The 10,384-nt window shown below is 39.5% G+C and overlaps 1 long non-coding RNA gene across 1 annotated transcript in view; it reads right to left on the bottom strand.

Moving 5' to 3' along the window:
• Positions 1–695: 695 nt before the first annotated feature.
• The window catches only part of LOC139587453 (uncharacterized), a 99,108-nt gene continuing 89,419 nt past the window's right edge, over positions 696–10,384 (bottom strand). Inside the window, exon 4 of the long non-coding RNA XR_011678400.1 lies at positions 696–8,720. This is a non-coding gene — a long non-coding RNA (uncharacterized lncRNA). The remainder of the gene's footprint in view (positions 8,721–10,384) is intronic.

Here is a 10,384-nt window from a genome sequence, read left to right as displayed (position 1 = left end):
GAATCTTTGTACTTTGGATATGCCTATTTATATAGAGAAATCCACTATTTGATAAGTCTCTTATCAGTTGGCACTGAATTTTAAATTTAAAGTTATTATCAAGCATTTTTTATTTGTCAAGCTGGAAAAAAATGAAATTGTTGGGAAAAGTGACTGCTAGGAGCTGACACCAGTCTTGTGTTCACTTTCAGCCACAGACCCAAATTAAAGCAATTATTTCAAAATGACTGATGCAGACAAGTTTTCATATTGCATATTTGGATGGAGAATAGCACTATCTATGTACACAGTCAGGAATAAAAATGCAAAGTTCTACCCTGGGCTTTTAATATGCATGGCAACGAAGAATTATTTGAATGCTGACTGTATTCCCTTTCAATCTGTTCAAAATCTAGAGAGGGGATTATATGTTATAGCACTGCCTTTTCCACATCTAGTTTGCTACAGTTTGGAAGCAAATCCCTACAGCTGACTACAATCTGTTCTATCTGGTGCCTTTGCAAGGTCAACACACAGCATTGCACTATATTTGTTGCTAGCTGGTGAAAATTGAGTATCATTTAAAACTTTTATCACAAATGCAATTTGCAAGAGATTCTGCTGAAGTTCCTGTCTCTGGGGATTCAAACATTGGGGTTGTATAGATAATTCTACAGCCATTTGACTTGAAAAAGTTCATTTTTGCGGTGTGATCCTCAGTCTTCATTTTCTTTATATAGTTGCACTTATTCAAAAATTATTTTGAATTTACTGGGTAGGACATTTAAAAAGGAGAAAGATGAGAAAATAGGGAATGAAGATTTTAAAGTGAAATTGAAATATGCACAGCCTTACCCATTGCAGAGGAAAATATTGTGGGAGATATGCCATTGGCCATGGGCTATTATGTTTTCATTGCCAGCTCTTTGTTCAGCTCTCACAGCATCACCAGGTTTTTGCTGGGGATAGCACTATCTGTGGCTCAGCTCACTACTGCGAGGCAGAGACATTACAATCATCCCACTGAAAGTCTTTGCATGCAGAGGAAATGTTAGATAAGCTCAAAGCTTTGAATGGTAGGTTTGCTTATTTACTGATATTATAAATCCTAACTCTTCAACATCCAACTGAAAAACAATTTAATGATGGCTATTGTCCCACAAACTCAAGAAATACCTCAAAACATTTTTAAATTTTAAAAGCCTGAGGAAAATTTATCCGTCAACATTACAATTACAAATGTTTTTTGTAAAACAAAAAAAAAAAATCAAAAAACAAACAAAAAAAAATCTGTCAACATTACAATTACAAATGTTTTTACTATCATTTTATTCTTGACTGAATCAAATAGGTTGATATGTTTGAAAAGCAGAAACAACAACAAAAAATATCCAGGTGTCACAGAAACACATAAAGATAAATATTGGAGGAGATCTCTTGATCAAAGCAGGACTGCCTTGAAAGATAGATCTGGGTCTTGCTTAGGGTCATGGCAAGACTAGTTTTGAACCTCTCTAAGGATGAAAGTTACACAATCTCTCTGGGCACCTTATCCAGTGCTGCACCATTCTTACAGTTGTTTTTTTTTTTTCCAAAACTCATGACCGGTTTGAATATTATTGGATTTATTTTCTTGTCCCTCTAATCAAACAGCATATTTATATCATCAGCAATGTTTAAAAATATGTATAGGCTTAAGTCAAAGTAGGATTTATGTTAGAAGGTATTTATAGAGTTTGGATCTATATATTAAACAGTCAGGTCTTCTAAGAGGACATAAAATCTGGAGCTTTGTATTTACTGTCTCAAGTCTTTGGTCTTTAAATCAAACAAACTGTACACCAAAAAAATATCAACAGCAAAGTGAAATCTCTATATGCAATGTGGCCACTTTAGTTACAAGAGGAAAACAAAGGGGCACTTCATTGTTCTGTCAATATTTCCCAGGTTATTTTCTCTGCACGTATTCTTAGTTGTTCCTATTCCCCACTACTTTGGATCTAAGTTAATGTGCATTGGACAAATTAATCCTTAAATTTTCCTGAACACTTATGATGATTACCTGTCGTTTCTCCATCCATCTCTCCTCCCACTAATCCTTGTTTTATATTTTAGGAAATACTAGATTTCAGATTTCCAAAACATCGGCTCAAGATGTGAAGTATTTTAATAGACCAAAACATGCTTTTAGACCAAAACTATCCCCAAACTGTGCAACACCTTTAAAGAAGTAACTGAAAAGGCAAACAAGAAGATGAGACAACCAAGAGATGCTTTTTAGTAAAATAAACTCCTTTTCAAAAAGCCTGCACAAGTTTCATGGTATGCCAATGTACTCAGAACTCCACAAGTGAAACCAAAGGAATTTTGACACTTCCACATACTTGTTTGCATTTTGCAGCTTCTCAAAACACAAGTTCAGAAGAGAAAATATAGTTACTTCCTATGTCTATGTAAAACCAATTCAACAGATTAGAGTGATAATTTAATGTCTTTATGATTCCTTTAAAACTTCCAAAATTTGTACCGGTTCTTTAGTAGTTCAAAAATATTGTGTCATCAATTAATTTTTTTTTGTAAATTTAAGTCGCACCAGTTCTCACAAGCTCAGTTTCATTCTGGAGACAGAATGGCTCTATGCCAAATGTGCATATTACTCTTATCATCTTCTAGACTGTATCATTCATCCTTCTTAAACTGATACATTTTTCTAGTTAGAGTAGTGAATGGGGCATTTTATCCAGTCTTATAAGTTATTACCTCGGTTAATGTTAGCATTAACAGAGCAGTAGACCTGTGCAACAGATTGTTTCAGTTTTCTATGAATTAGTTCCCTTAGCTGTATTGGAAGATAATGATTTATTTTGATGAGCCTTAGATACAGTGTTTCAAAGTATACATCTTTCTTCAGCATGCCAGACCAAGATCACCTTCTCCCAGAGAGATCTAATCGAAGAAGCAGAAATGCATCCTACTGGCCTAAACTCTAAATGGACTGCGATACAAATTTCTGAAAATAAAGTCCTACAAGTCCACTGTGAATTGATTATTTATAACAGATTCAGATTCCTGGTTCTCTCATATTAGTCCACTTCACATAATCACTAAATCACAGAATCACAGAACATGCTGAGTGGGGAGGAACCCACAAGCATCACAGAGTCCAACAATTAACCCTGCACAGGACCATCCCCAAGAGTCACACCATGTGCCTGAGAGCATCATCCAAACACTTCTTGAGCTCTGTAAGGATTGGTGCTGTGTCCACTTCCCCAGGGAGCCTGTTCCAGGCCCCAGCCACCCCCTCTGTATGGAATGTTTTCCTAATATCCAACATCACCCCTCTGCCTTGCCTGCCCTGCCTGTCCCTCCTGAGGAGCCTGTAACCATCCAATGGGGCACCCCACTCACAGGAATCATCCCATCAGATTTTCCTTATGCCAGTGATGTCAAATCTCTGGGACCAGGCCAAAGCTTCAAACTCCTGTTGTTTGTTCCTTATGCTGTGTGCATTGGGACAGAAGCATTTCAAGTGTGTTTCATTGTAGACAATGCTTCATGGAGCAGATTATGGGATCCTACTATCATTCAGGTCCTCAGGTTTTGGTGTGCTATCTCATTGCTTATCACTGGCAAGCCTGCCTTCTGCCTTTAAAAGCTCAACCTATGAGCCCTGCTAGCTCCTGTGCTAAAACTGTGGAAGTACCAGTGTGTCCAGAACTTCTTCAGAGCCCTTCAAATTATATTCTACCACATGGTATTAAAACAGCCCATGTCAGCTACTTGAAATGTCACTCTCCTGTATTACAGAACCATCTAAATTATCAATATGAGGGCACACAGCCATCCATCAAGGGCCCTGTGGGCCTCTGCTTCAAATGACAGTCCTGGGATAAGTCCTGCTGAAGACACTAAAAGGACTCCCATGAAAGAACCTAGCTCGGGTGAACAAAAATGCACTTTTAATTCCTCCATTTTTATCATCTAAGCAATTCCTTAGACATCTTAAGCATTCATCCCTTAATCCATATTTAGAAGGCTTTATGCAGTAATCCATCATGTGAAACCTTGTTGAGAGCTTCCCTGAAAATCCATCTGTAAAATGTCTACCAGGCTTCTTTCTATGTAAGCCAATTATTATTCCATTTAAAAATGTAATCAGAATTGTTTGTCATAATTTCTTCTTCCCAAACCCATGCTGATTCATTCTTATTACAATTTCATTCTTCAAATGCAGCTTTAAACTCTCTGTGAACATTATCTCAAAAATGTCTTAATACTGTTGTTGGATTTAATGAACTTAATTTTCATCATCTTTCCCAGACTCTTCCCTTATATGACGTAAATATAATTAGTGTTTTCTAGTCTCCTGTTGCTTTTTCAGTGTTGAAGCACATTCTCAAAAAAAAAAAAAAAATCACTTCTCAAACATCTTATAATTAGCCATGGAACCATAGACTCATAGAATCATTTAGTTTGGAGAAGACCTTGAGGATCAGCAAGTCCAACCTTTCATACAACACTGCCAAGTTCACCACTAAACCTAAATACCACATCTAGACATTTTTCAAGTACTTCCAGGAACAGTGAGTCCACCACTTCCCTGGGCAGCTTGTTCCAATTCTAAATAACACTATTGATGAAGAAATTTTTCCTAATATCCAATCTAAACGTCCCCTGGTGAAACTTGAGGCCGTTTCCTCCGTTTCCTCCCTGGGAGGAGAGGCTGACCCTTGCCTGGCTACACCCTCCTGTCAGGCAGCTGTAGAGAGTGATAAGGTCTCCCCTGAGCCTCCTTTTCTCCAGGCTGAACACCCCCAGCTCCCTCAGCTGCTCCTCATAGCACTTGTGCTCCAGTCCCTTCCTCTTGTGCTCCACTGCTCTCCTCTGGACACTCCAGGCCCTCAACGTCTTTCTTGTAGTGAGGGGCCCAAAACTGGATACAGGATTTGAGGTGTGGCCTCAGGAGTGCCAAGCACAGGGGGACAATCACTGCCCTGGTCCTGATGGCCACATTATTGCTGATACAAGGCAGGCTGCCATGCATCTCAGCCTTTTTATATTTTTTGTTATTATGTCTCCAAGGCATCCAATAAATGATAAAGGTTCTCCTTAGTTCTCCTTTTGTTGTTAATGTATTTATATAAACATTTTTACTGTCTTTTACAGCAGTAGGTAGATTAAGTTCTGTGGCCAAAGCCCTTCTTATTTTCTCACTGCATTAAACTCACAACATCCTTGTAGTCCATACCCTTTCTTCCAAAGGCCAAAACTCTTTTCCTTTCTGAATTCCAGCCAAAGCTCTCTGTTCAGTCAGGCTGGTCTTCTTCCCCACCCATTTCATCTTTTGGCACATGAGGACAGACTGCCCCTGCCCCTTTAGGATTTCCTTCTTGAAGAATGTTCTGCCTTCCTGGACTCCTTTGCACTTTGGGACTGCCTCCCAGGGGACTCTGTCAACCAATCTTCTAAACAGTACAAAGTCTGCCATCCAGAAATCTGAGGTTCTTTGAGAACTGAGAATCTTCTGAAGAATTGAGAGCTCTATCATTTCATGATCACTTTGCTCGCGATGGCCTTCAACAACCAAAAGTCCTTCTCTGTTCACAGATAGCAGATCCAGTTGATGCATTCCCAAGCTGACCTCCTCACCAGTTGTCTCAGGAAGTTCTCTTCCACATACTCCAATTCCCAGATTTCTTTCCTTTCTACTGTCTTGTATTTGCTGCAGACATCTGTTAACTTGAAGGGAACAAGGGAAAAGACAAGAACACAAGAAAAAGGGAAAATATGTTAACTTATTAGACAGCATCCAAAGGATGGCATGAGGATGGCGAAGGGGCTGGCAGGGAAGCTTTATGAGGGGTGGCTGAGGTCACTTGTTCTGTTGAGCCTGGAGAAAAGGAGGCTGAGGGGAGACCTGACTGTGGTCTTCCACATCCTTAAAAGGGGGAGTGAAGGGGCAGGCACTGATCTCTTCACTCTTGTAACCAGTGACAGGACCCAAGGAAATGGCATGAAGCTGAGTCAGGGAACATTTAGGTTGGATATCAGGAAAAGGTCTTCACTGGAACACGCTCTCCAGGGAAGTGCTCACAGCACCAAGCTTGTCAGAGTTCAAGGATTTAGACAACAGTCTCAAGCACATGGTGTGAGTCTTAGGGTTTCCTGTGCATGGCCAGGAGTTGGGCTCAATGATCCTGATGGGTCCCTTTCAATTCAACATTTTCTATGGTTCTATGATTCTCCCAGATGCTTATAGATTATTTTGTCTGCTTTTTCGTCCTGCTTGGGTGGTCTGTAACAGACTCCCACCATGACACCTGTGTGTTGGCCTTCCTCCTGAATCTTATCCATAAACTCTTCACTCTTTCATCACCATCATCATGCTCTAGACAGTCAAAACACTGCCTTACATACAGGGCTACCCCATTGCCTCTCCTTTGCCTGTCTGCTGAAGAGTTTATAGCCATCCATTGCAGCATTCCAGCTGTGTGAGTCATCCCACCATGTTTCCATGATGACAGTCATGTCACAGTGTCACAGTTTCCTGCTGCACCATGGCTTCCAGCCCCTCCTGTTCATTGCCCATGCTGTGTTCATTGGTGTTGATGCACTTCTGCTGGGCTGTTGAACCTGTAACATGATCCTATTTAATAATGCCTAATCTTAGCCTTCTACCGGGGGGGTTCAGATCATGTATTATGAAAAATTTCTTCATGGAAAGGGTTGTCAGCATTGGAACAGGCTGCTGAGGGAAGTCTGGTGACTGGAGTCACCATCCTAAAAGTGTCAAAAAATGTGCGGATATGGCACATAGAGACATGGTTTAGTGGTGAACATGATGCTGATTTTAGATTGAGTGTTGGACTGGAGGGTCCTGGAGGTTTTTCCAACCTTAATGATTCTATGATTTAATGTTATGTCACCAAACATTTAGAATGTCTGTCTCATCTAAGATTCTGTGCTTTAGTGATATGCTGTATCAGTTGAAAAGTCAGAGCAGTAGAATACACATGAAAACTCCTGGCATTTTAGGAGGTTGGAGTTAGGTCTTAGTTCAGGACTGAACACATCTGCTCCTTTTGTGAAGAGAGGATAACTTCATCTAATTGCATATGATTCAGGTTGATCTAGAGCAGTTGCCAAATTAACAGGAGTTTTAAAGAGCAGCCCTTTCAATATTTATTCATATTCAATTGCATCTTACTGTACTCAAAGGTGTTCTGTGCAAACAGAGAATTTAGCAGAGTATTATTAACATATTGCTCTAGATATTCTATTCTATAAACCTTGTAGTTTATTCTCAGTTATGAAGAAATGACACCTCCATTAGGATACACCAGTAATCCCTGTCTCTGGTGGAATGAAATGTTTGTTTAAAGGAGGTCTTGGTTTTGACAAATGTCTCTTCCTTTTCATGCAGATTGGCAAATTCAAAACGATGTTTCACTATATATATTACCATCATTTTAATTGAGAATTTTAGGTTTAGATGTGTGAATTATCATAAAAAAGTTTATTTTACATGCATGGTCTCTTAGTTACTTGTGTTTCTCTGTGAAGTTCAGATGTCCTGCAACATTCCAATCTTAATGCAGTTTTTTTCCCCAGGGCTTTTTCTACTCCTGGCCATCTTCACAGTAAATCTATTTTTCACTGCATGTCTCTGACAAGTTTTTAAATTTCTGATGGAAAAAACCCAAAACACTCCAGTTAGAATTTCTTTTCTAAATCTCTGTGAAATCTGCACTCAGATGTCACAGCCTTAGGGAATCATGTGTGTTTAGACTATCACAAAAATATGAACGTCATTGTGCAGCATGGATTCCAAAGCCAGTGGCTTTTACACAGCTACACCACTACATCTGTTCATCAGAACAATAAAGTTCCTTATGAATATTCAACAACTTGGAAACTTCTCTGAGCCCTAGAGGCTACTTTATCCCACTGTTTAGAAACAATATCTAAACCCTCATCAGTCAATTCCACAGGTAGTGCGATTATTTCTGAAGGATATAAGACATCCTTCTGCCCAAGATTCAGATGGCATTATGCAGTTTAGTTTGGAATTATTCCCTCAGACATTTTTAGGTTTTTTTAATTTGTATTGAAATTTTAAGTATGAGTCAATCAACCAGCATGCTCAAGTTGGAACTTCATTATTTAAATAAAAATAATATTAAATGAGGGAGAGAAAATATATATTGTAACCACACTGTATTTGGCCTACAACTGTTGATATATTAACCACTAGATAACTACTAACAGAAGATGAACAGTAATTAACTATATTACATATTTTTGAGCAAAAATTTGGTCTCTGATTTTGTAACATCACAGATATCTGCTGTAGATGACTCTCCTATTTTGCTATGTTAACCTTTACAGTTATGTTTCCAATGTCCAGACTACAAATGAACCCACATAATACACAGTTCACATTACTAGCAGTAAGCTAGCAAGCAACCTTTTGGCCCAAGAGAGAAAGATAGTGTCATATAGAAAGAAGGAATGTTTTGGAGAAATACAAATTTTGGGAAAGTCTGCAGAGTGAAATATATCTAGAAAAGAAATGCATTCTGAGAAAGAGGGTAACAGAAGGAAACATTTGGATAGGTATTATGATGCCAGCTTTGCATGTTGACTTTGGTGGTGTCCATGTGTCTCTCTTGTTTCTGCTGACCAGTTTCTACCTTGTATTTCACTTCACAGCATCACCAGCAGCAGCACCCACACACCTGCAGAAACATACAGCTACAGTCAGGATTTCAGACATTGCTTTTGTGATTGCTGTTAACTTCCACCATCCCTCACTGCCACAGCAGGACCTTCTTATGAGGAAGCACACCACTACATATCTTTTAGAGCATTTCTTGACGAATTAAACACTGCCTAACAATTGGCTGAGATTCTGCCACTACACCAGCCTTGCTTTGACATTGTTCCTGTGTTTTGTTATTTTTCTCTACCACAGTTTTCTGCAGTCTTAGTCTGGAAAGAAGCTCCCTCTGGAAGACATCCAAGCTCATGGCAAAACAAGCTGGCTCTAAGAGTGTCTTTGGGCTCCATCCACCCCAGGCACTGCTGCTTTAGTAAAAGAGACATGTAGCCATGCCTGGTCCATCTTATTGCCAGTGCCATTTCAGCAGAGGGTCAGCAATCTGCCTTCCAGCTCACAGGCACTGAAATACTGGCATCACAGTACTGGCTGCCAGCCTAACACAACATTGGGCCTAAGCTCCCTTTGATATCCTCTATTGCTCAGTTGGAAAAACATCATTCTAGAGAGAACAAACACAAGAGGAATACATGTCCCCAGCAATGCCTGGAGTTTTCACACAGGAGTCAGCAAGCTTCACAAAATCTGTCCTGTTCTTGTGACTGCAGCTAAAAAAAACCCTGAATCATTTATCTGAAGCATGATAGAAAGTTTGAAAGAATGCTAATAGCTGAAAGCTTTAAAAGATCATCTATCCTATCATTAACCTTTCTGTCATTTACATCTCCTGCTTTTCACATGCATAAAATCAATCTGAACTGCCACTCACTCTTGCCTTAGAGGAAAATGAAAGTTTTAGCTCCACAGGACTGATGAAGGAGCAAATCAGTGACATGTCATAATGGTCAGATTTGGTGGCCTCAACCCAGATGCCAGTGGATGTAAGCTCCTATTTGCAGGTATTTATCATTCCATCTATCATATGTAACAAGAAGTAGCAGAGTAAAAATCAGTAGAATGAGCATCCTAGCACTTCTTACAGTCTCACTCACAGAGATTAGGAATAGAACTGCTCACAGGCTGGGATACATGTACCATGACCTTAACTGTCCCATTCAGGGTTAGCCAGGGACAATCATAAAGCTTGGGCTGCTGCTGCCTGGACTGCTGCAGGACTCAGTGGTCGAGAGGTCTTCAGTCTCCTGCAAAGTTCACCCTGTCCTTCCAAAAGCAGCCTGCCACCAGAACAATGAAATCCAGTGCAGAAACAAAATCAAAGTAACAAAAAAAAAAAATCAAAATCCTATTTTTACTGTTAGGAAATAATTTCAAATTTTTGCAAATTTCAACAGCTATATCCATGAGCAATGATCAGCTGCTTCTTCCAACAAGCCATTTATGCAGGTGTATGACTGATGTTTAAATATCTATCACCATTTTTTCTCTCTCTTCTTTCTTTCTTGTGTTTACTTTCTGTTGTCGATTTTGCTAAATCTTGTGATGATTTGTGCACATGCCTAGTGTTAGTAAGTGGGTGAGTAATCTCAGTGAACTCAGGCAGTCTCACTGAGTTCCATTTGCCAGTGTTAGGGTCACATAGTCAAATCCACAGTCAGGAGCTTACAATCCAATGTAATAAAATAACACAATGCACACCAGGGAAGTAAGAGGTGTCCTGATATG

The sequence above is a fragment of the Agelaius tricolor genome, unplaced genomic scaffold (assembly GCF_023055355.1).
Source record: "Agelaius tricolor isolate 1412-34295 unplaced genomic scaffold, bAgeTri1.0.p SCAF_2, whole genome shotgun sequence".
In the NCBI taxonomy this organism is placed as follows: domain Eukaryota; kingdom Metazoa; phylum Chordata; class Aves; order Passeriformes; family Icteridae; genus Agelaius; species Agelaius tricolor.
This window is presented reverse-complemented; position numbering and strand designations above follow the sequence as displayed.